The 27305-nt window shown below is 39.4% G+C and overlaps 2 long non-coding RNA genes across 6 annotated transcripts; one reads left to right on the top strand and one right to left on the bottom strand.

The window, feature by feature from the left end:
• LOC138761102 (uncharacterized) lies at positions 1-9709 on the bottom strand. The gene is made up of 3 exons (XR_011356122.1): positions 9546-9709; positions 1472-1566; positions 1-355 (listed from the first exon to the last, which is right to left on the bottom strand). It is a non-coding gene; the product is annotated as an uncharacterized lncRNA (long non-coding RNA).
• LOC138761094 (uncharacterized) lies at positions 7045-27305 on the top strand. Of its 5 annotated transcripts, XR_011356118.1 has the most exons (6): positions 7045-7187; positions 8573-8732; positions 14190-14401; positions 16021-16146; positions 23506-23631; positions 24648-24940. It is a non-coding gene; the product is annotated as an uncharacterized lncRNA (long non-coding RNA). The 5 variants fall into 5 exon arrangements; XR_011356121.1 differs by lacking the exon at positions 8573-8732; XR_011356113.1 differs by lacking the exons at positions 7045-7187; positions 8573-8732 and adding an exon at positions 12044-12912.

The following is a 27305-nucleotide window of genomic DNA, read 5'->3' as shown; positions in this document are numbered from 1 at the left end:
TACTGTGTTTTTCCCACAATAAAGTATAACCCTTAACTCAGTTACTTCAGTTTACTTTGTTTTTGACAGCTTTGTCGAGTCACAACCCATGCAAGCCTTGTGTCGCCATTTGGATTTCACCACCTGGCTTGAGCATGTGTTGGGTCAGTGAGATCAGTACTTCTCATCCGTCCCAGGTCAATGTTGGGCTGTGAGACCGAAGGGAACTGATTCTGGCTAAAAGGGGAATATCGATCTGAAGAAAATCAACTGGCATTTTGTCCTTTCTCACACATGATCTGTTCTCTTCCAGATGCAATGCTTGAAACCAGCTATTTTCAATGGGGGCCTTAGCACATTTGAAGAGATCCACGATCTGAAATCATTAAATAGATTTTATGTTTTTACTATAGTTGGTGAGAGAGAAGTATGGAAGAAACCAATTGAACTTGACTGCTTCACAAGGAAGGGAACCCATAAACTTTGAGCAGAGTCCTAAGTGGGAGGGGGGCATAGCCAAAAGAAAGGTTGAGAATGGTTGCTTAAAACATGTATCTCGCATGGAATAATTTATGTATTTTGAAGTGATTCGCGAAAACTCCAGAACTACCTACTGATAACCTGTTACATTGTTTGCAACCATTGTACAAATATTTGTTTAAGATGTGCCAGCATTAATTAATCCTTATTTGCATGGTTGCACTTGCAATATTAATTATTTGCCAGTTTTAATTTCCCTATCCTGTGACACAACTTTAATCTGACTTCTTGGCACCATAATCATGCAATATTTGACAACAAGCAATTTAACAGAAAATTCGGAAAGAAGATGAAGATCTGAGGCAAAGAGTTACATTTGAAGGGCAGTCTTAAAAGAAGAAAGACAAATAGGGTATTGAAAACAATTCCAGTGACTTTGCAAGTGAAAACAATTAAATAATGGGCTGATCAAGTCATCAGAATAGAAGCCATACTACTCTGGATAGTTCTATGACCGAACAGATAAAATAGCTGAGAAGGTGTAAGAGTTGGGAGGAACTAGATTAGAAGAGGTAGTATTGGATGAAGGCTGAACAGAACCAAGTAAGAGGCAGGAAATAGGCCGAGGAAATTTGCATGACCTTGGGTTTAGTGAGGATAGAAAAGAGTGGCACAGAATCACAGAGTTATACAGCACAGGAACCCCACTCCCATGCCCATGCTGACCTGCATTAGTATGATGAGTTGCCAATGTGAGTGTCTGTCTAAATGTCTTTTAAAAATAATAATTACATCTGATTCTATTATCTTATCTGGCAGTCAGCTTCAAATACATCTGGGGGGGGGGGGGATCCTTAACATTCTTTTTAAATCTCCCAACTCTCACTATAAAACTATCCCATCTTATTTTTGATATGACTACCATTGGACAATTATTTTGAATATTATTATTTTGCTAGCCTTATTTTATCAGGTCACATGGTCAGCTTCCTTCACTCCAGGTAATACAAACCCAGTCTTTCCACTGTCTCCCCAATCCATGAAATATGCTGGAGATTCTCATTTTCACTATCTCCAAGACACCAGCAGTGTATTGATACAGCCAAACTGTGCAAAAAGAAGTGAAGCAGCATTAGATCTACCAGAAATAGAGTACTTAACTAATAGCACAGAAATATGAACAAGGGCTCATCTCAGATCATATGTGTCATCAGGTCTGTTAACAGTCTGATTCTGTTTTGCTGAGTTGCCAAGGAAGGGAATGAAAGCAATGATCATCGCTAACACTTGGGCTGGAGACAGTGGATTTTTCCTTGCTGATGTGCAGAGGTAACAAATTTCTGTGCATTCAGAACCAGATATCTGATGAGGAGCCTGGTAGTTCTGAGATGATCAAGATGGTGATGAGCAAAAGCAGGATGAGAGGAGTGGATGTGAAAGCAAAGATGTTGTATGGGTGAGGTTGTAGGATAGGCCACAACAGAGAGCAATGTTCAGATTCAAGGACTGGAAAGGAAAGCCACACTAGATGGCTCTATGGCTATGATGGATAGAAAGGAAGAGTGCCAGAATTCCCCTCTCATCTGAACCATGGTATAACAACACTGAAGAAGGATGATATGCCCAACTGTCTGAAATGTTCATTGTTTATCATTATCTTTGCTGCATAGTTAATGCTGTTTGACCTGCTGATTTTCTCCAGCATTGTGTTTTTACCTGTGTCAAAAACTGTTCAGACTTTGAGGGGGTAAGGAGGGATATTTTATCAATGATATTAGTGACTTTAATAAGAGGTCTCTTAATCCTGTACCTGGGACAGAAACTAGATTGAAATAATTTAAGCAGAGAGCACAATGCAATTGCATTGAATTCTGATCGCTTCCATTTAATGCAATTGCTCATCTTGGAGAGAATTAGTTTGTGTGGTGATAACTGGACTGCTTTCTGATTGTCAACGTGAAGTAAATTCAAAATACATATGACCTCACATCCTTAACACTATTCTTTGGTCATTTGAAGCATTGGTCTCCAGTGAAGGCAGAAGATTTGTAGAAGTGGCAGAGAGAGAGGAAGGGAGGCTGCAACCCTTTTCTTTCCAAGCAGAACAGTTAATTCAAGAACCATAGATGTAGTCTCCTTCTTCTCATTTCCTCTGTTGTAAATAATTCCACGCTATACCTTTTCAATTTCAATGGGCTTCATAATCTTCTCTTGGTCAAAGTCTAACAAATATACAACTTCCAGTCCAAAAAAAATAAATTAAAATCATTCAACTATGAATACAAAAATAAACCACCTTTTTATTTTATCCTTGTGCATGCATATTGTCTTTGCACTCCTGAGCCAGGTTTCATTTGTTTCCCAAGCAATAAACTTAACAGTGAATCGACTTTCAAACTTAAGAAACTTACATGTGTTCATTCTTCCAAGCATAGTTTGACCAGAGAGCCATGACACAAACCAGTAAAATTCTGATTTGTGAACCCTGCTTCTTGCTATCAATTATAATCCTCAGATTGCTATCTGTTACGGAATTGTTGCTTGCTACAGGATTCCATGTAAAGGGATGTTTATTCATGCAACAGAAACATTGCACTATTTATTTCTTGAGCAATCAATGTTTCCATTAATATTATAATTCAAAATACTTCCTACCATACATAATTTGGAAGTAGAGAGCAATAATTAAGGAACAAAGTATATTTAGCCTGATTTGAAATGCAACTGAGCCTATATTTATGAACTTGATCAATTTGTCTAAAGCTGATATTGCCTGATTTAGATTTAGTGTAAATGAATCTCATGTTGCTACTGTGGTGTTAATTTCATGCAAGTGCCTTATACATTTATTCAAGTTAGAGATCACATATTGCTAATTAACCAGCACAATGGAAAAAAAAGCTTCTGGAAATTGATGCATCATCAATAATTCCAAAGACTGTAAGTTATGCAATTCTGACAGTCATTTATTCACAAGAGAATGAAGGCACGTCTATACTGGTTTACTGATCTGAGCTGGGGAGGGGGCTGTAGAACAGTACCTTTATTCAGTAGTCTGTGGGTGGAGCCACAGGTACAGTCAGTCAATGTGTGTGCCCCAACAAATAAAGATACAGACAGTCGTTCACCACATTCATCCGTTGTTTTTAAAAAGAGTCCAGCAGGGTGAAGTGCATTAGATGCAATCACAAGTTAAGTCTCTCAGGTGGTCTGATTTGCCGCTGCGACTGTAGTAGTACAGGCTATTACTGTGGCGCAGCGATAGGGTCTTGGAAAGTTTGGGGAGCCTGTATGTAGTTGCCAGGATTGGCTTGGTGGGTGTGTGGCGTCGAGTCTGGCATGCCATCTTTTGGGGCTAGGCAAACATGCCATGGCTTTGGTGCATCGTGGATGGCAAGAGGTGAAAAGGGTGCGGGGTGATCATTAATGGTTTCTTGAGCCCCTGACCGAGCAAGATCCCTAACAGAAACCATGTCTTCGTGCCCATCAGGATATGTCACATAGGCATATTGGGGATTAGCGAAGAGGAGATGGATCCTTTTGATCAGTGGATCGGACTTATGACCCCCTCACATTTCTGGAGTAAGAATAGCCCTGGGGAGGTCACTCATACAAGCAGCATGTTCCCTGTAGTGGACTTCCTAGGAAAGGAAAACATTTTGTCATGTGGCAGTAGTACATAGGTGTGAATTCACCGAGTTGAGTGCCTCAGGGAGGACTTCTTGCCAGCGGGAGACAGGAAGGCCTTTAGGAGCTGGATAACTCAGGATAATTTGGGAAGCAGAGGTTGTGATAGATAGGAGCTTCAGGGAGCCAGTCACCCCTAAGAATAAGGAGGATGGCAGCTGGGTGACTGTCAGGAGAGGCAAGAGGAAGAGGCAGAGAGAGCAGGGTAGCCCTGTGGCCATTCCTGTTAACAAAAGATATACCCTTTTGGATACTGCTGGTGGTGACGACCTACCAGGGACAAGTTGTAATGGTTGTGTCTCTAGCACTGGGACGGGACCCTCAGCTCAAAAGTGAAGGAGGGAAGAGAGGAATGCAGTTGTGATAGGGGGATTCGATAGTATGCGGGACAGACAAGAGATTATCCCAAATGGTTTGTTGCCTCCCTGGTGCCAGGGTCCATGATATCTTGGATCGTGTGCTCACAATTCTCAGAAGGGAAGGTGAGCAACCACATGTCATAGTCCATGTAGGGACTAATGACGTGCGCAGGAAGGATGAGGAGGTCCTGATAGGAAAATTCAGGGAGTTAGGAGCAAAGTTGAAGGAGAGGAACTGCAGGCATGCAATCTCAGGATTGCTACACATGTCACAAGCTAGTGAGGTGAGAAACACAAAGATAATCCATCTTAACACCTGGCTTAAGAGATGGTGTAGGAGGGAGGGCTTCAGGTTTCTGCATTATTGAGCTCTTTTTCAGGGAAGGTGGGACCTGTTCCAGCAGGACGGTTTGTGCCTGAACTGGAGGGGGATAATATCCTTGTGGGTAGTTTTGCTAGTGTTGCTTCGGTGGGGGAGGGGGGGCGGTGGGAGTTAAGATAGATTTGCAGGGCGAGAGGAACCAGAGTGTTAGAGCAGATAGTAAGGTTGACGACGATGAGAGTTATGCAAGGACTGCATGTAAAAGCAGGGTTATTCAGGAAAGAAATGCATATCAACTTCAATGTGAGGAGTACTGTCAGTAAGGTGGATGATCTTAGATTGCCAGGTGGGATTGTGACATTATGCTATTAGTGAGACTTGGTTGCAGGAGGGAAGGATGAACAGCTCAATGTTCCAGGGTTCTGTTGTTTCTGATGGAAAGGGAGGAAAGGAGAAGGTGTGGTGTTGCTGGTCAAGGAAAATATCACAGGTATGCATAAACAGGACTGAACTGAGGACTCATCTACAGAGGCCATATGGGTGGAGCTGAGGAACAGAAAGGGAATGAGCTAACTAATAGGGCTGTATTACAGACCACCAAGAGATTTGGAGCAGCAAATCTGTAGGGAGTTAGCAGAAGTTGTGATCGTAGGAGATTTTAACTTTCTGCACATAGACTGGGACTCTCGTAAGGTAAAAGGACTGGATGGGTTGGAGCTTGTCAAATGTACAGGAAAGTTTTCTACATCAATATGTTGATGTACCAACAAGATAAGATGCAATACTTGATCTTCTTTTAGGGAACCAGGCAGGTCAGTATGTGTAGGTGAGCATTTTGGGTCCAGTGACCATAATATCATTAGTTTCAAGTTAATTATGGTGAAGGATAGGTCTGGTTCTGAATTGAAGAAAGGACAATTTTGAGGAAATGAGGAAGGATCACATAAGAGTCCATTGGAATGTTATTTTCTGGCAAGAATGCATCCAGCAAGTGGAAGACCTTCAAGGATGAAGTTTTGAGAGGTCAAAGATTGTATGTTCTTACCAGGAATAAGGGCAAAGTTAACAGATATAGGGAACCTTGGTTTTAAAGGGATATTGGAGAGTTGGTTAAGAAAAAGAGGGTTCTCTATATGTGATACAGACAACATGGAGGAAATGAGCTACTTGCAGAGTATAGAAAAAAAATAAGAGAATGCTTAAGAAGGAAATTAGGAAAGCAAAAGGGTAACATAAATGTGATTTGGCAGATAATGTGAAGGAAGATCCAAAGGGTTTCTACAAGTATATTAAAAGTAAAAAGATTGTAAGGGACAAAATTGGACCCCTAGAAAATCAGAGTGATCAACTATGTGTGGAGCATCACAAAATACGGGAGATCTTAACCAATTATTTTGCATTGGTATATATGCAGGAAACTGACATGGAGAATAAGGATAGAAGGGAAACAAATAGAAGTGTCATGGAGCATGTAGAGTTTAAGGAGAAGGATGTGCTTGCTGCCTTGCAATGAATAAAAAGTAGTCAAATCCCTTGGACCAAATATGACATTTACCAGCATACTGAGGGAGACAAGAGCTGTAAATACAGAGCCCCTGGTGGTTAAATTTAAAATGTCCTGAGTCACGGGGGACGTGCCGGAGGATTGGAGGGTGGCTTATGTTGTCCCACTGTTTAACAAGGGCTCCAATAATAAACCAGGCAATTATAGGCCAGTGACCCTGAGGACAATAGTATATAAATTATTTTAAAGATTTCTGGATTTATGTGCAGTAGGTTGTGTTTAACAAATCTTGTAGAGTTTTTTTTTGAGTAAGTTCCCAAGAAGGTTGATGAGGGAAAGAGTGTGGATGTTGTTTATAAGGACTTTAGTAAGGACTTCCACATGAGAGGTTGGTTCAGAAGCTTAGGATTGTTACAGAGTTCTGTGTGTGTGTAGTGTCCTATGTGTTGTGTGGTTTTATGTTGGATAGTGAAAGTTTGTCTTAGAGAGCCAAGGTGAAGGTGGACTGCTGAGAGAGTGGGAGACGGACTGGGCATGTGCAGAAGATGATCTAGAAATTTTTGGACTTGGAAACCACCACTGGGTGTGGCTGTGAAGTGGAAGGAAGCCCAAGCAAAGTCATTGTCTGGAAGACAGTTTAGAATGTTGGGCATTTTAAAAGGGATTAACATTCTGAAGGCAGCCAGAAGGATCCGGATGAAGCCATTGTTCCTCTCTCTGCAAACAACACAAGAAGGCAACTTCAAATTTTGTGCTCTCTCTCTCTCTCTCTCTCTCTCAAAGATCTTTTGGCTTCAGTTTACCAAACAAACTGAAATTTGTTTATGATCTTTGCTTCGGTTGAGATCTAAGTTTCGTGAGTCTTGTGTGTTGTGCGTTTGTTTTGTCTCTAAGTTTTTCTGTGGGCTGGTTGGAAATATAACTTAGACTTTAATTACATATGTTATATTTAGGTTGGGGAATTTATTAGTTTTACACTGTTATAGAAATGTATATAGTAAACAGTGGGCATTGTTATAAAAGGGGGGATTTTGAATTAAAGTTTGAAGGTAAATTTTTGGTAATAAAGAAATTGTTCATCTTTACCCCTGTGTGATATGCCTTCTTTGTAGTTGCTGGTTTGATCTTGTAACAGTATACATAATGAGATTGCAAGCTGGATTTGAAATTGTCTTGGTTGAAGTAAACGGAGAGTGATAGTGGATGGTTGCTTCTCAGACTGGAGGTCTGTGTCAAGTGGTGTGCCTCAGAGATCCATGTTGGGACCATTATTGTTTGTTATCTACATAAATGACTGAGATGACAATGTGGTGAATTGGATCAGCATGTTTGCTGATAAGACAAAGATAGGAGAGCTCCTGGACTGTGAGGAAGATTTTCAAAGCTTGCAGAGGAATCTGGACTAGGTGAGAAGTTTGGGCAGTAAATGATTGATGAAGTTTAATGCAGATAAATGTGAGGTGTTGCACTTTGGGAGAGCAAATCAGGGTAGGAGGTAGACAGTAAATGGTAGGCCATTGAGGAGTGTGGAGGAGTAAAGAGATCAGGGAATACATATAGATTGTTCCCTTGAAGGTGGACAGGGTTGTAAAGAAAGTATTTGCATCTTAACCTTTATAAATCAAAGTATTGAGTAAAGAAGTTGGGTTGTTATGTTGAAGTTGTTCAAGTCATTGGTGAGACCACACTTAGAATATTGTGTGGAGTTCTGGTTGACCAGCAGCAGGAAAGATATCAATAAGAATGAAAGAGTGCAAAGATGATTTACTAAGATGTTGCTGAGTCTTCAGGAGTTGAGTTACTGGGAAAGATTAAACAGATTAAGAAAATAATCCTTGGAATAAAGAAAGATGAAGGGAGACACTAATGGTTTATAAAATTATGAGGGGTATAGACAGACTAGATATGAGTAGAATGTTTCCACTTAGATTGGGGAAGATAAATACAAGAGGTCATAGCTTCAGGTTGAAAGGGGCAAGGTATAAGGAGATCATAAGGGGAATGTTTTTCACTCAGAGAGTGGTCGGAGTGTAGAATGAGCTGATATCTGATGTAGTGGATGCAGATTCAGTCTTGAGTTTTAAAAATAAATGGGATGAATACATGGATGGGAGGGGTCTGGAGGGTTATAGAATGAGAACAGGTCAGGGGGACTACCTAGTTTTATTGGTTGTCAAGGACTAGAAGGATTGAATGCCCTGTTTTTCTGTATTGTAATGTTCTTTGGTTCTATGGTTCTAGGAGGATGGCCTTCCAGACTGCAGAATTCTCCCTTTCCACCTGCCCATTTTCTCTGAGGTTGTAGCCAGTGGTCCTGCTTGTGGCGATGCCTCTAGCTGGAAGGTTCTGGCACAGCTCATCGTTCATAAAGGAGGGCCCTTAGTTATTACAAATAAATCAGGTGAAGCCAAACTGGGTGAAGAAACTGCATAGGGTCTTTATGACTGGGGCAGCTGTCATGTCCAGGCAGGAGATGGCAAATCAAAAACCCAAATAGTCATCAATGACAATGATGAAGTACACATTGTGGTCCATGGAATGGAGGGGTCATTTGAAATCAATACTCAGTCATTCAAAGGGGCGGGTGGCCTTTACGAACTGCGTTCTATCTGGCAGGTAAAAGTACGATTTGCACTCTGCATAGACCTGGCAGTTTTTGATCATTAACCTGATCTCCTCGATGGTGTAAGGCAGGTTGTGAGCCTTGATAAATGAAAGGGCCTGGTGAATCTAGGGTGGCACAGATCATTGTGGAGGGTTTGTAAGTGGTCAATTTGTGCACAGGTCCCATGGGATAGAGCATCTGGGGGCACATTGGTTTTCCCGGGCCGATACAAGATGTCGTAATTGTAAGTGGAACGTTCAATTCTTCACCTCAATATCTTGTCATTTTTTTTTTTCTCACAGCTCATTATTGAACTTGAACATGAACATGACTGCACATTGGTCAGTCAGCAAGATAAATTGTTTTCCAGCCAGGTAGTTCCTCAGTGCCGTACCACCTTGTCAATGGCTTAGACCTTCTTTTTGACAGAGGAGTGCCAAATTTTGGGGCCCTGGAGGATGCAGGAAAAGAAAGTGACTGAAGTCAGATGCATCGGCACCTGGGGCAACCACGAGGTGGCCACATTGTCAGCTGAGTAGGCCTCCATATTCTGAAGGGCTACCTCTATTGTGCCTGTCAATTCAACCTCCCTCCACAAGTTGAGCTCACCTTACTCTAACAGTCTCTGACAGATGTAATTGGACCTGATGCCTGTGATATGGGTGACTCTAATCAGGTCCTCTGTGTTCTCTGTGGCCTTCATGGCCTTGCATTCACAGGCCTGTCCAAAGGTTGGGAGCGCCCAGAGATACTCTGCTCTCAATTGCCCAGATCGCTGTTTTCATATCAGGGGCCTGACCTGGGAGTGCAGTACCTGCAGATTGTTGTTCTCTGACCAAACAATGGCTGAAGTTGACTGCAGGAATGCCTCGAAGCAGCACGGCTAGAGTTTGAAGTTGGTGGAGACCTCAGGTGATTGAAGGTCGATTTCCAACTTTTCTGGCTTCAGGATCTGCTCCATTGTGAAAATTTATTGTGAATAAAATTGATGCACCATCAATAATCCCAAAATATCTGAAAGTTATGCAAAACTGGAAGGCTTTTATTCACAATAGAATGGAGACGTGTCCATTCTGGCTGCCTGTCCTGAGCTGAGGAGGGGACTGTGGAACAGTCACCTTTATTAAGCAGTCTGTGGGTGGAGCTAGGGGTTCAGTCGGCCAGTGGATGTGTCCCGGTAGATAAATATACAGACAGTGGTTTGCCACTGAAACATTTAATAAGAAGAGAATGCGGTGGAAGTACTAGCCGGCTAGAGAGCTCTTGTTAACAGGAAAATGAAGTTAATGATTGAAGTCGTTGTTCTTTCAGTTCAGATAGATTTGGGAGGAATTCCTAAAGAATGTAAATACTGTAAACTAATTGGGTTTTCAATGACTGTGGCACAGGTTCCCTCATCACATCCGTTGACCCAATGCACAAAATAACTATGTTTACTGAATTCTATGTTACAACTTGTCAGAGGGGCTGAATTCATAGTTGGCTAGTTGGAAGCATGATTAAGAAGAGGATCACTTTGATAATTTCAATGAGATATTTGATATCCTTTCCTCATTATTCCAGCTGCCCAGTTAATTGCTCAGCAATGACAATGTGCTCATGTTAAAATAAGTAAATTATCTTAATGGCTTTTAACACACCCTTGCAGGTCAAAATTAATAGCGAAGGAAAAGTATACATTAATACCAACAATTCATTATTTCTGAGTCACTATTTTTTTCTCTATCACCTTCCAAACTTCCTTTAGATTTCAGGACTAAATGTACACGTACTAATCATGCAAAATTTTCAATTACCTTTCTCTGGGAGTGACATATCTGTGCTCATCCCATTTGCATTTCCAGTCATGTTTTTATTTATGCTGGAAAAATAAATGTGAAGATACTTGTTAAAAATCTTTCACTTCCAAGCATCATAACTTACTCCTCCAATCACTGATTTTACCTCACAGACGATAAAAATCCATTCATATTTTCCTCCTTGAATATCTGCATGTATTTTTCCACCTTTTGTACCTTCTCCAGACTGTTTGTGAGTTATTCAATTCATCTTAATCTCCAGCTCCATTATTCATTATCATCCTCTCACTATGCAGGTTATGGTCTTTATCTTGAACTGTTTCTGGTTTAACCTTGGAATGTTGCAGTGTATTTCATTGTTTTCTCCTTTTTGAATTTGACCATATTTCCACTGCCCATTCGGGCCTGGGTTATCAATCAATATGCTGTGGTTGGCTGAGTTTTAACCCACCACCTTCATTTTCCCTTTCTTTATATCAACGATATAATTGGAAGATTGTTCATTGCCAGGAATATTAATCCTCTCCAGTCCACAATCAAAATTGCTGTGTAATTACACTCCATCTTCTGTACCTACTTGCATGTTATTTATTATGCAAGAATGTCAAAAGTGACATGGTAACAAGGTGCATGGAGAATCGAGTCATATATGCATAATTTTGGTATTGCTGATTCTTTCCCATTTCTCATCAGAATGTTTCCCATTGGGTCATGTCACACACCACTGTGTTCTGCTTCATTATTTAAACTGCTGATTTATCCCAAGGGCTTCGGAATCTTTTCAAGATCCAATTTCATTGCTTTCTCTTTAAGCTCCATCCTTTTCTCTCCTCCTGCATCATTCCTGATAATCAATATACCACTGGACCAGCTTAACCCAGTCACATGCACGCATTAATGTTCATGCCAAAATTGTTATTCCTCAACAGTAGCTGTTGTCTTTTTGGTAGGAATAATTATATATGTAGAATTCATTTGGCTCCTGATCATTTCAATTCTGTTTGAAATTATTGTAGGTATTCAAAAATCAATGCAAATGTTTTATTCCTGATCGTCTGTATTGAAAATGTTTCAGCCGTCATTTGCTCCACCTAAAGATGCTTAATGTTATTACAGCTTCAGAGAGATACTGGCAGGTCTAGTCTGGTAGTGAATTATTCAGAGCCTTCCATAAATCAATCACATTTTGCAACAAAGGCATTGATCAAATTCTGATCTCTGCTTACTGCAATGAAATAGCAATTTATTTATGGCAATATGCTTTGGAAAGCAATGATTCGTTTGGCTTCAATCAGCATGAGTTTGTCTGTGAAGTTAGTTCTGGAGACACCAGAATGTCTGTCAACTTCAACCACAGTTGCCCTAGGTTACTACGTGAAGAAAAGTGTTTGAAAGAGAGCAACAGATCAAAATGGTTACAAAAAGCATGAGAAAGGATTATTCAAGCTTGCACTCATTGGGTTCAAGGAGTTTTACAAAGAAAAAACACCTGAACTTTCTAACCTTCCATAAATTGCAAAGTGCTGAGTAATAGAGAAATATATAATTATGAATCAATATACTTTAATACACAGAACATGCAGAAAACAGGTAGGAGAGATTAGAATGAGTGGTCATAAGTTAAGGGTTAGAGGGCAAAACTTTAGAGGTAACATAAGAGGATGCTTCTTCGCTCAGAGAGTGGTAGCCGAGTGAAATGATCTTCTGGAAGAGATGGTTGCAGCAGGGTCAACTTTGTCATTTAAGAGAAGATTGGATGAGTACATGGATGTGGGGATTGGAGGATTATGAACAGGGAGCAGGTAGGTGGGACTAGTGGAGTTCACTTAAATCAGTGTGGCCTAGAGGGGCCAAGATGGCCTGTTTCCATACTGTAATTGGGTATATGATTATATGGTTATATGGTTAGGTAGTAGAAATAGAATCAGAATTAATATTTTTGGTCAAAGTCTCTTCATCAATGCATTTCAAGGGTCTTCGATCTGAAACGTTAGATGTTTCTCTTTCTGCAGATGCTGCCTGACCTGCTGAGTGGATCCAGCATTTTCTGTTTTTATTTACAATTTCAACATTTTAATTTCAAGTATTTACAACATATTTGGAACAGTCCAGCTTGGGATGCCAACAGTAGCAGAATGCCTCAAATGAGTTTTTAACCACAATGGTCCAAACTTCAGGTAAACAAATGAACTTCAATAACAGGAAAGTTTGCAGACATTGTGATTGTGGTACACGCACATTGGTGCTGGAGCACCTTAGCAGGTTATGCAGTGTGTATAAGAGGCAAAGGAATATAACCAACATTTTGGGCCTGAACCCTTTGTCAAGGTATGAGCAGAAAGCGGGCAGGTGCCTGAACAAAAAAAAAGGTTAGAGAAGAGGCAAGGGGTAGCGGAAGGAGCACAGAGCAACAGGCAAGAGGTAATACGTGGATAAGGGTGGGAGGGCACAAGAGAATAAAGTTAAGAAGTGATCCGAGGATGGAGTGGAGAGGGAGAGGGGTGGGTAGCTGGATAAAAGGAGACAGAGGTTTAATTTCACTCTATATTTTCTTCTGCAGATGCTTTTGAACATTGTGAGCATTTCCAGCATTCTCTGTTTGTATTTGTTAACTCGCACAGAGAGAATGTTTTTTTTTTTCTTATGCTATAATCTCCATAGCAACATTAATAGAGAGATGAACACTTTCTTTTTAGGTGCCTTGTCGTTCAGCATGGGCGATCATGTCTCTCCATCCATCAAGGTTTCTGACTCTCTGAATTGTAGTTGTTTCCACCCCTGTTTCTAACCATGATGCTCATCCACCTACCATTTTCATTCTCTGCCTGTCTCTGCTTCTTTTTCTTTTCTGTTTTCCAGTTGTAATTAAATGTTCTAATGTATCTCTTAACATGATGTGTCCAAATAATTTTGGTTGCTCTTTTTCTGATTCTTTTAAGTGATGTAAGTTTTGGTTTAGTTCTTTGTTTGTTATCCTGTCCATACATGATATGCATCGCATTCTTGTGAGGAACTGCATCTCTGCTGCATTGATTTTTTTTTTCACCATTGCATTTGAGATGGCCCATGACTCACAGCCATACATCAATTCAGGAAGAATGTAGCAGCTAAGAGTTCTAAGGCTGAGGTCAATTACTATTTTCTTGTTCGTTAAGGGGACACAGTACTTCTTTATTTATTGACAGCATGCTGCTTTACTCTCTTTAAAATTAACCTCAACTGGGATCATAGATGTCACACCACTGAATGGAATTTTCAGGTTCCTCTTTCAACATATAATGATCGGAAATACCAGAAGAAATTATGCAAATATTGATTCCATGTTCACAATATGAGAAATGAGTAAAAACGGGTCTTGAGTCCATCTCTCAAAAGAGGAGATATCTTATTCACATGAAATCATTCTTTAACTAACTCAGAAGTATTATACCTGCTGTTTTTTTTTCCCCACCAGGTAGTCCTCGCTCATGTGTGCGGCTTCTGTAAACAACATGTACAGCCGATGCCGCAAGGGGATAGATGCATTTTTACATCAATCCATTAATCTTGAGGTTGTCATGACTGAGACATGTTTTAACCGAATATGAGTTCCACAGATTACTTAGTGACAACATTAATCTACAGGAAAATAAAATTGGAAGATGCTGGTGATACCTTGCAAATCAGGTAGAATATTTGGAGAGAGAAACAAAGCTAAAATTTCAAATAAATTGCCTCTGAAAGATCTTTGAGATAAAATGTTAATTCTACATAATCCCTGAATCTCTACCTTTAGCATTGCTATTAGTCAGGATTTCTATCATCTGCACAGTATTTTGATTAATGGAGTGAATAAATGCAATGCCTTTGGTTTTTCTAAAAGCCATTCAAATAGGTACCACATAAAAAGATGTGGCACTTTGTAAAGTAATATATTTGCCTAGATAGGCCATTGGACAGCCAACAGAATGCAGAGCAATTGGACAAAAGGTATAGTTTGGAATTGAAGGTATAATAACTCGAGCATTAAAGGGCTCCCTGCCTGGACCTGATTTATTTACAATGCACATCAATGATGAAGGGAAAAGTACAAACACAATGCTGGAGAAACTCAGCTGGTCAAACAGTACTCTATGGAGCAATGGTAAAAATACTTTAAAAAATTGGGCTTTATTCCTTTAGCAAGGTTTTACTGCAATGATGAAGGGACTGAACCAAAATAATTTTCAGCCCAAAAATAGGTGGAAAGGAATGTTGTAAGGAGAACACATCAATTCCAGATAATGTCATAAAATGAAAGGTACATGTAAAAGAAAATTGCAGGTCAAAAATAATGTGAGAAAGTGCAAGCTTATTTATTTTTCTATGAAATATGTTTAAAAAGGAGAATATTTTCAAAAATGGACAGAGATTGAAGAATTTAAAAAAAAACACACACACCATACTGGAGAAGCTCAGCAGTCAAATGGTTCGACCTGCTGAGTTCCTCCAGCATTGTGTGTTTTTTACTTCAACCACAGTGTCTACAAAATTTTGTGATTTATTAGAGATTGCTGAATAGCATTCTCCTGATGTTTATGTCTAATTGATGTTGAGAAAGAGGTTGTTAGCTTGGCACCAGGTCATTAGACTCTCAATCGTCTTCCTGCATGCTATTCTGTCAGTATTTGATATCTGGTCTTCAATGATTGTTTCATCAGTGAAGTTAAAGATGGATTTGAAGTGTGCAGTCACTGGTGAAGATGGAACATATAAGAGGGATGAATGCACATCCATGAAGAGCACTGGTGATGAATGTGATTATGGAGGAGATTTGCTTCCCTGCTTCACTGATTGCAGTCTGCTATGCAGAAAGTCAAGGATCCAGTTGCAGGGAGGTCAACGAGACCAAGATTTCAAAGTTTGGAGATGAATTTTACTGGGGCATGGAAAGTGAACCTGTAGTGATTAGTGAAACAGATGAGTGAGCCCTGACAAGAATGGTGTCTCCCCTTATGAATCAAGTACACAGAGACATGATTTCACAATAAGGGGTCTCCTGGGATTTAGATAGATAGCAATTGCACTGGACAACAATTTTTTTTTTCAAAAGATTTGCCTCCTGAAAGAAAATTTGGATTATGATTTAAAAATTTCAAGCTGACCACAAAGATAATTTCAGAATTGCTGTATTATGTAGGAAGTTGGAGAAACATTAAATCAACTTTTACTGAATTTAGCATGTTTAGTTGCATAATGATGCAGACTCATTGCTTAAGTTCAACTGACCCAAGAATATTTAGCTGCTGATTTACATTTGATTTTAGCATCTGGTGCCTCTCGTGTCAAAAGCAGAAAATGAATTTTAGCACACTCTCTATGTGATGGCTTGAAGGACATTTGCATCAATATGCATTCAATTCTCATCAATGGAATGCACAGCATTTGTGTAGGTGAGTGCCTTTTATTGTCTGTTTGCATCTATCCTCACTATGCATGCCCAGGTCTAAGACATGCTTGGACTAACATAAATAGTTTGCTTTGTGGGCAATATACTAGTAGACTTAAAATATGACAGGAAATTACAGAAACAGGTTATATCTAAAAAATGGTATATGATAAGAAAAATTTAAGGTGACTTTCATGATCAGCATCCCAAAATCCATAAAATACACCCAAAAATGTTCAGTGAGCAAAACCTTTGTTGTCCTGTGATTTGTCCCAATAGATCATAGATCTTAAATAATCACCCCTTGGAGAGTATGGTGGCTGTGTCATTGATTATACTCTTTCTTCTTTTTTGGCTTGGCTTCGCGGATGAAGATTTATGGAGGGGGTAAATGTTCACGTCAGCTGCAGGCTCATTTGTGGCTGACAAGTCCGATGTGGGACAGGCAGACACGGTTGCAGTGGTTGCAGGGGAAAATTGGTGGGTTGGGGTTGGGTGTTGGGTTTTTCCTCCTTTGCCTTTTGTCAGTGAGGTGGGCTCTGCGGTCTTCTTCAAAGGAGGTTGCTGCCTGCCAAACTGTGAGGCGCCAAGATGCACGGTTTGAGGCGATGTCAGCCCACTGGCAGTGGTCAATGTATGTTTTAACCGTAAGAATGTAGTTTGATTTGAACACTGGTTTGAACTGCTTGAATATATGTAATTTTTATTTTCCTCATTTTTTATATAGATTTTTTCTAGTTAATGGCATTTTTAATGATTTAACAGATTTATCTTTGTTCAAACTTTGCTTTTAGTTTTCTTTTGTTTCTTTGTTTAGTTTTTTTTTATTGAACTTGATTTAAATATAGTAAACTTTGATTATTTTTTACATTTTGAAGTTTATCTATTTGTTGGATTATGTTTTATTTAACTCAAGTTTATTAGATGGATTAAAAATTGAAGCTGTGTTTCATCATCTTATTTTTTTAGAAAGTCCAACCTGCCTTTTTCTTGTTTTTAAATCCCCTTACTTTGTTTTGTCTTACTGTTGTTGGAACAAACTTTAGTTTTAATCTTGAAGTCCAGTCAGTTGGAGACAGGGGTTAAGGGTTAATAGCTGTAGTATTCTGTCCTTCTCCAGGATAGTTTTTTTTTCCAGCACACGGTTGGGGGGGGGGGGTGGGGAGGGGAGGGGGAAGGGACTATTTAGCTTTAGTTTCATTGGTGAGCTTTTAGAAGATATTGCTATCTGCATTGTTTCAATTTTCTGGTCAAAGCCACATTTTGCTGTCTCCTTTCAAATGTAGTCGGCACATGCACATTAAATATGTTATTTTAAAGCTATTAACATTATTTTAAATATGGATCTAAAGACTTATAATTTTTAAAATATTAACAGCTGGAATCACCCAATTAAATGTAAAAAAGTTTTAAAAATATTTAAACTGTTCCATGCTAATATTATTTTTGAGTATGATACTGACTATTATAAAGAGGACAAGCATTTTTTTTTAAGTTTTGGAAGGGTTTGCAATTTCACTCTTCATCTCAGTTTAAAATAAGAGGTTATAGTTCCCTCTGCATGTTTCACACAGAGCCTTCTGGGATGTGGTAGAGATGTCACTTTCCAGCCTCAGGAGTCAGGTGCCATAAAAAGTGCAGGCTCTTATTCACGCACTTTTCCTAATTGCTGGTGCCTGGCTTGTAGCTGGAGGACCGGGACATCGTTGGAGGCTATGCGCTTTGATACACTTGCTTAACTGTTGTGGCAACGCGTAATTCTGCTGTACACGTGGGCCTCCCACTACACCCCCACCCCCCCTCAGAATCGTGGCTGCCAGATGCAGGTTCCTGCTGGTAATTCAGCCTGGCACGTCCTCTGGGATGTTTCAGAGGTGACGAGATTGGTCTTGAAAGGTCAGTGTGTGCCGGTTTCAGCCATTCAATTGTGAACATACACTCTTGGCCCCCTACGTCCAATCTAAATACTACACCTTCTCACCTGATTACCCTAAAGGGATGCTTGAAATGTCGAGCATTTCTGACCTTTCCTAACCATCATGAATTCCGCAGTCAGTAGGTCGTGCAGCACCTGATGTTTGGAGCTCCTGTGAAAAACCGTGGGATAGGGTTGCTTTGCCCTATTGTTATCTCTCACAAGACGTAAAATATCTAAGTCAGCTGATAGATTTATGTCACTATTGAAATGTATGTCACCTGGAATGGATAGTGGAGTTCCATAAATCATCTCAGCAGTCAAAACTGGCAATCCTTCCTTTGGTGCCGTATGTATTCCCAATAACACCCATGGTAATTTGTCCATTCATTTCAACCCCTGCAGCCTTGCTTTAAGTGCCAACTTTAAATGCCTATGGAACCGTTCCACAACTCCATTTGACTGAGGATGATAGGTGGTTGTGTGGTGTAATTTACTTCCATAGAAGTTTGAAATCTGTGTCCACGGGTAGGAAGTAAACTGTTCACGTCTAACTGAAGTGATGTGACTAGGTACACCCAATCGTACAACCCAAATAAAAATAAAGGTCCGTGCACACGTCTCCGTGTCTGCTGCCTGCGTAGGGATTGTCTCCGGACAATGACTAAAATGGTCAATAATGGTAAATAAATATCTCATCCCTTGTCAGACCGGCAAAGGTCCAACTACATCCATGTGGACGTGCTGAAATTTTGCATCTACCATGGAGAATCTTCCAGGTGGTGCATGTGTGTGTCTGTGAATTTTAGCTTTTTGGCACTGAAGGCAAGTTTGGCCCATAGGGTGACATCTCTCTTTAGACCGTGCCACAAATAACGATTTGACACTAGTTTAATGGAAGATCTAATGGAAGGATGCAAAAAATTATGTATATCATTGAAGATCTTCCTGTGCCTGCTAACCAGTAGAATGGGTCAAGGGTGTCCTGTGGAAATGTCGCAAAGGAGTGCGGGACTGCTTTCCTCAGTAGTAATTTCCTCAACTTGGAGACTTGTAATAGTGGTTTTGAAGGCTTGTATCTCCTCATCCCGCTGCTGGTCGTCCGCCAACTGTACCATGTTGATTCCACCCTGTACTGCAGAGGCAGTTGGTCTCGATAGGGCATCTGCCACTGGATTGGGAAAACCGGCCATGTACCGAATGTCAGTCATGAACTCAGAGATGAATGACAACTGGAATTGCTGCCTCACAGACCATGGGTCAGATATCATACTCATGGCTTGCATGAGACCTGCAAAAGCCATAAACACTCAACCCTCCAGCATGTATCTGAAATGACGCACCGCCAAATACAATGATAGTAATTCTCAGTCGAATGTGCTATATCTCATCTCTGTAGGTCAAAGATGTCTGCTATAAAACCCACATGGGACCCATTGTCCTTTTATGTGTTGTGCAACATTGCACCAATTGCATAGTTGGATCCATCTCTAGTTAACGAGAGGGGTGCTTCGTGATCTAGGTGGGCAAGACTTGCCGCAGAAGCCAAAGAATCCTTGTTTTTTTTTTGAAAGCCATGTCTGCTTCCTCATCCCAATTCAATATATTTGATCTTTTTCTATTTAATAGGTCAAACAGTGGGCACATCATGGCTGCCACTACTCCAATGAAATGATGGTAAAAGGTAACCATTCCGATAAATCATTGCAAATCCTTCTGAGTAAGAGGCGGTGGAAACTTGTGTATGGCAATCCCTTTGTCCGCCAATGGTATAGTTCCTGTACAAGAAATCCTGTGGCCGAGAAAATCAATTGCAGCTGTACCAAATTGGCATTTTGCGGGGTTGACTGAAAGGCCAAATCCTGTAATCTAGCGAACAGGAGACAGAGGTGTTGTTTATACAATTCCTCATTGGGGCTCGCTATGAGGATGTCATCCAAATATACAAAGGTTCCTTCTAAGTCCCTAGTGACAATGTCCATCAATCTTTAAAAAGTCTGGGCTGTGTTTTTCAGACCAAACGGCATTCTGATAAATTCAAAGAGACCAAAGGGGGTTATAATAGCCATCTTTGGAACATCCACAGAGTGAACGTGAATCTGGTAGTATCCATTCACTAAATCTACTTTGGAAAATATAGTAGCGTCAGCCAACTGTGCTGAGAAATCCTGAATATGAGGGATTGGATAGCGGTCGGGGATGGTTATTTCATTCAAATGCCTGCAGTCCCCACTTGGCCATCAACCACCGCAGCTTTTAGGCACCATGTGAAGAGGTGAAGCCCATAGATGTTTGGACCTGCATACCACCCCTAATTCCTCCATAACTACGAATTCTGCTCTCGCAATTGTAAGCTTGTCTTTTGGAATCCTACAAGCCCGAGCATAAACAGGTGGACCTGTTGTATCAATGTAATGATATGCACCATGCTGCGGCTCATTATCCTGAAAATTAGTCGTCAATAGTCCCGGGAACTCTTTAAGTATCGAGGCGTACACATTCTGCTGAATCACCTGAACTCTTACCAGTTGGAAAGAGCAACACATTCTCTTAAGGGTCAAACTCTGGAAGTTAGCCATGTTTAGAGACCATGCTCTCTCAAAAAAATGTGTCTAACAGGGGAAAACCTATTGAGGCCACCATGCATTTCCAGCAGAATACTGCTGAACCCGTATGTATCGTGACCTTTCTCATTCCGAAAGTAGGAATCGTGGTACCATTTACTGCTGAAAGCGGTAGAGTACGTGCACCTTGTGCCAACTCAAACTGTGTTGGGGGAACAATACTGAACTCAGCTCCTGAATCTATCAATTAATCCATCCTCGAAATCACATAATGTAAATAAAGTAGACCTTGTTCTGTGTCAACTGCCGAGGCCACAAACGGTGGTTGGCAGGTCCATTTCCCTGACATGGTGGTGGACCTGGGTAAGTGCAAAGACTCTTACATCTATAGGCAGAGCAATCCCATTGGCAACGATAAAAAGAGTATCCGGAACTTTTGTTTCCTTGATCAGGATGTGGTTGCTGTACTCCCGCACATGCCAGTGGTCTTTGTGTTTCGGGGGGCTCGGACAACTCAGCCGCACAGATGGGCTGCACCTGAATTCTGTTAGCCTGTGGAAGGCCAAAAAGTCGGTCGACCTCTCTTGCTTCCAAATGCAGCTCTGCAAAACTCATGTGCATCACACCTGCCGCCACATGCACTGGTAATTTCAATAAAAACTGTGTCTCGAAAAGAAAACAATCTGTATGACCTACGGCTCGTGATACCAGCTCTTGCATTAACTGGGATGGACTACGAGCCCCTAGATCTTGTGTATTCAAAATCCTTATAGCCCGTTCATGACAAGAAAGCTCAAATATTTTCAGCAGAAAGTCCCGGAATTTAGTATATTTCTGGTCCACTGGTAGGTTATTGATGAATGAACTCACCCTTGCTGCGGTCATAGTATCTAATGCACTCACAATGTGCCCATATCTCGTGTCCTCAGATGTAACGTTCCTAAGCACAAATTGCGCTTCGGCCAACTGCAGCCAGCTACGTGGCTGATCGAACCAGAATGGAGGCAGGCGAACTGCTACTGCATTAATCACCACCGGTGCTGCAGCCAGCGAGGCTGCATCGACTTCCACCTTCGAAGTCGTCGGTTGCTCATCCGTGTCAGTTATGTGGGACTCAGTGTAGCTGAGGCCCGTCGGGGTCACCAAATTATGTAGTGACCTATCTGACGACACTACCTTATGCAAGTGACAATAAATGACACTGAAGACAGTAGAGTCAGGAATCAGTACCTTTATTGTGCTTAACCACAGCTTTTATAGTTTCCTCTGTGCGTTTCATGCTGAGCCTTCTGGGATGTGGTAGTGACGTCACTTTTCAGCCTCTGGTGTCGGGTGCCATAAAAAGTGTGGGCTCTTATTCACGCGCTTTTCCTAATTCCGAGCGTCTGGGTTATAGCTGGAGGACTGGGACATCATTGGAGGTGATGCGCTCTGGTAATGCACTTGCTTAACTGTCGTGGCTGCGCGCGATTCTGTTGTACGCGTGGAGCTACCGCTACAAGGTGTATCGATTTTTATTGGTTCTAATGTTCCTTTTGTTCATTTTAATATGATCACAGATCCTACTGGTAGTATTTTTTAATAGTTAAGGGTGAACTTCGTAATCAGAAAGTTCCTCTGATTAATATGTATTCTCTGAATATTATTAATCCAGAATGTTTTAGGTAGGTGTTTGCTTCCCGCTAACTTTGAATGAATACATGCTACTTATGGGGAGAGACCTAAATTGCTGCCTTAACACATTAATTGAGAAATAAAATGCAATGCTGCCTAATAAATCTGCTATCTTTATCAATTATTTTTTGTTAGATTATGGACTTATTGATATATGGCATTTTCTACACCCTAATGATAGAGAATTCTCTTTTTTTTTTTAAACATGTTCCAGGATTGAATATTTCTTTGTTTATGATCAATTAGTTCCCTCAGTCATGAATTGTGCCTATGGCACAATTGCGGTTTCTGATCATGCCTTTGAAACTCTTTTTTTACACTTTCTGATGTCACTTCCAGAGCCCAGCAGTGGTGGTTTAATTTGACCTTACGTCAAAATGAAAAACTTGTAGATTTCATTAAGGAGCAAAAATCTTATTTTTTTTATTAATGAATTTACCTGTAGAAATGTCCAGTTTAACTGTTTGGAATATATTTAAGGCGTACCTTCAGGGACAAATAATTTTCTATTTAGCTGGGTAAATAGAATGTACAAAGGAAGAATTATTACTACAGGTACACCATCCTTTATCTGGACACCTAAAATCCAGAAAGCTCCAAATTCCGGCAAGTGGGGAGAGAGATGGCAGTGTGAGTTTGGGAGCGAGGGGGTAAGACTGGCAGCGTGAGATGGGCAGGTGAGGGGGGTGAGACCACCAGCGTGAGTTGCGCGGGTGAGGTGGGGAGATACTGGCAGTGCGAGTCGGGCGGGCGAGGGGGGGATGGTAGCATGACTGGAAGGGGGTGGGAGTGGATACAGCAGCACATTTCGGGTGGGTTTAAATCTGGCTTTCCAAGGGTTCCGAATATAGGATCGTGTACCTGTACTGAATAATAGGATAAAATAAATTGATATAATATTTTAAAGGATGCCTAATGCTGATCTTTATAAGTAAAGGTTAGAACTTCAAATACAACATGATTTACTTTTAACATATCCCATTGAAAGGCAACTTCGTAACCATAAAAGTTAGTTTATGTACATAGGGATAAATCAGGTAAATTATTATCGGGACAATTAAAATCAGCTATACCCCAAAAGACAGATTGCTAAAATTCATAAATAAAGGGGCTAACATTGTGTTTGATCATGTTGAAATTAATAAGACATTTCAGGAATTCTATTCTGATTTATATAAATCTGTGTTTCCTGACAATTCTGTCTCTAAAGATAGATATCTGCCACAGTTGAAAATCCCTAAAATTTCTTCTAATGATCAACTTTTATTGGAAGCTCCAATTTCAGAGATGGAAATTTTTAAAGCAATTTCCTCCCTTCAGTCTGACAAAGTACAAGGTACAGATGGTTATACTGTTGATTTTTAAAAAAATATTTTGCTAATATATTTACCCGCCCCCGCCCCCACCATTTTGTATGTTATTTAGAGATTTAAAACTTTTTAGAACCTTCCCATGGACATTTTATGAAGGTCCAAAATCTTTAATATGGTAAAAGAACTTTCTGATTTGCTTCCTATAGACCAATATTGTTATTGAATGTTGATTCTAAAATTCTTTCCAAGATTTTAGCTAAAGGATTGGAAAATATTCTTCCTCAGATTATCTTTATAGACCAGACAGAATATATAAAGAATTTATATTCACATTTTAACATTTTTAGATTAATGAATATAATTTATTTCCCATCGCTCAAAACTCCAGAATGTATAGTGTCATTAGATCCAGAAAATGCTTTTGATAGAGTAGAATGGAATTGTCTCTTTTTCAGATTTGTTTATACATAGTAGTTTAATGTCATTTGAACAATTATCTAATAAATATAATATATATATAAATCACATTTTTAGATACTTCCAAATTAGACATTTTCTGAATACTTTACTGCCTAACTTTCCAACATTGTATCAACTGGATTTGATTGAAACTTTTTTTTTTCCATTTGAATCCTTCTCTTAAGAGTTTAATGGTAATAAGTTATTAATATTTCAATTAAATGCTAATGACAAAATTAAAAGGGCCTGTGAAGAGGAACTAAAGTTAAATCTAGAGGAATCATGCAAGACAATTTTTGGATTGGTTAATACCTCTTCAACATGTGCTCATCATTCTTTGATACTTTTTTAAATTGATAAATTGGGCTCATATGTTGAAAGACAAATTGGTCCATTTTTTTTTCTAACATTAGTCCTATTTGTGATAGATGTTAAATCAGGTGTGGCTTCTCTAACTCATATGTTTTGATCATGCCGTATGGACGAGATATATTTGATAGATATTTTTTAAAGACTTTGTCAGCTGTACTGGAAATTAGTTTGCAACCTAACCCATTGACTGCTCTTTTTGGAATTATAGTTCCAGACGTGGGACAAGTTCTACTTCCACACAATGAGTTGTAGTCTTTTCTACATTTCTGTCAAGAAGAGCTATTTTATTAAAATAGAAAGATTCTAATCCACTTGCTTTGACTCAATGGTTCTCTCAAATTATGTCATGTTTAAAATTAGAGAAAATAAAGAGTCATATACTTGATACTTCTGTTAAATTTGAAGAGACTTGACAAACTTTTATAAATTATTTCCACATGACTTAGTTAGTATAATTATTTTCCCTTTCTGACTATTGTTTTTTTCTTTGTTGGTAAATATCAGACAATTTTTTTTATTAATAAATTCTCAGGATTAAGAGGAGAAAATATTCATTAATTGTAGTGTATTGCAATATGATATACCATATGATGTCACACAGTGACATTTTTCCTTCTTAATTATTTACTCCTATTCTTCTCATGCATTGTTTACCTATAGTATGATTAATAAAAAAAAGATTGAAAGACTTCAAGAAGTTGTTGGAAAATGGGAGGAAAAATTTGATATCAAGATCAGATCAACTGTAAGCTTATAAAATGGTAGTGCATGCTCAATGAGCTACTTCTGCTCTTATTTCTTATTTGAAATTTGACCCACAGTGATTGGCAGCTAATGTGTATGGAATTGTAACACTGTATAGTTTATCATCAAATTATTTTTCATTTACTTTGATCTTCTACTAAACTTTATTGCCATTTTATCTAAATGAATGGAGAGTTTGTGATAATGAAGAGGAACACTTTCTTTTGATTTACCTTCATGACTAGTGCCTTCGCTAGATCGCCTATATATCTTTGTAAAGGGACAGAAAAATGCCACACTGGACAATTTTTATTTTTAAAATTGCTAACAAGATCATTGAGCAATTGACAATGTACACAAAAATTGTAATGTGATAGAACATGTATTTGCAGCTGAATTCTGACTTTTAACCCACTTTTTTTTCATAAAAGCTTGTTTTCTCACCAAAATACAGTTTATTGAATCTATATATGCACTCTTAGCCACTCCATGATCAATTGTAAGATAATCCCAGTCAGGAGTGACTGTCCTCTTCAATTCTGTGCTAGTCCCTGAATTATAAAGAAGTGGTCAACCAGACATGGGGCAGAACTGATGGGCTGCTCTGATGTCTTATCTAAAGCAAACATGATATTTAATACGTTGAAATTGTGCAAGTTGATCATTTGGTCAAGCAAATTAGCCAGAGGAGCATTCAAACAATTGTACAGCAATTTTGTTGATACAGGCAGGGACAGAGATCCTACATACACAGTTGTCCTTTCAGATTTCTGCACTTTGACTATTTTTTTTTAAATCTGTAAATTCTAAACATATATTTCTTCTAAGACTGAGGGAGTAAAAATCAGAAAGAGTTGGATGGACTGGATAGTCATGAATTTCAAAGCCAATGCCTGGAACCTCCCTGTGTCTTATTAATGTCATGGTCCATATTCAGTTCTTATTCAGTTTTAAAATAAAATTAAAAAGTAACTGATTATTGATTGTACTTTCAATTCTGTTCCACCATGCAGCCTGATTGGCTTGTCTTGACTTTCCACTGTCCCACTTTCCAATGGCTCTTGATTCATCTTCGAATTCAAAAATATATCAATTTCAGACTTGAAAATTCTAGAGTAGAACATGGTAAATCTGAGCAAAAGAGATTCTCTTTATCTCTGTGCTAATCTGCAAACAAATCAGTCTTGACCTCTAGAGGTACAACAGCAGAACAAGTGGAATGTGGATATTTTAGTATTTATTAAATCATGTGGTGGAGGTATTGTGATAGTACAGATCTATCACCAATGTATATAGTGTATATAGTTACAGTATCTGGACTGTGCTTACAGCGATTGGCTGAGAGCTTAGCCACGCCTACTGTCTGGGCCTTAAAGGGTTGTGTCCCTAGCCAGGTCGAATCATTCCGGACTGGTCGGCCACCTGTGAAGAGCTCCTGCCTTTTGCTAATAAGAGCCTTGGTTTGGATCAACAAGTCTTTGATTCTTTCGACGAGCTCTAGAGGTATATTGGGCACTTTTTTTGGAAATATGTGGTTATTGTATTGGTCATGAAAAAAATTGTAATGTGTCCATAGCAGTATTGATACAAAACCTCAGAACAGCAGATTGAATCATTATGTAATAAAATCCTCGTTATTTGGAAATCAAGCAACCGACAACCTCAACCAACTGGCAAAAAAAGAGGAAGTAAATAAATAAAAAGGCAGATAAATAAATATATGGATAGATAAATAAATAAGAGAACTTATTTATTATTATAAATAAGAATTTTTAAGAGTTTTAAATTGTAAAATAAATGTTCTCTGAAGTTACACATAAACCTTTGGTGAAGATGGGAATAAATATTCAACCAATGGAGAGCCTTGGTTGTGCTTTGCTCAAACCATCTGTGAATAAAGTTAAGTCAGAATTAAATTATGTCACCCAGGATGAAGAGCTGGTTGATGCCACTTGCTGTAGCTGCCTGCTTGCTTTAATAATATGCTTACTCCCTGCTTAGTTAGAGTCTTTATCTTTATTAGTATATGATTAAGTACATTTGTAAGACTTTATCTCTAAACTTGAGGAAGGAGGGAGTTAATTATCTATAAAGTTATTGTTCATCTCTCAAGTGGCTCCAT

Source organism: Narcine bancroftii, chromosome 1 (genome assembly GCF_036971445.1).
Source record: "Narcine bancroftii isolate sNarBan1 chromosome 1, sNarBan1.hap1, whole genome shotgun sequence".
Taxonomy (NCBI): domain Eukaryota; kingdom Metazoa; phylum Chordata; class Chondrichthyes; order Torpediniformes; family Narcinidae; genus Narcine; species Narcine bancroftii.
The sequence above is the reverse complement of the archived record's forward strand: the minus strand, read 5'-3'. Positions and strand labels throughout refer to the sequence as shown.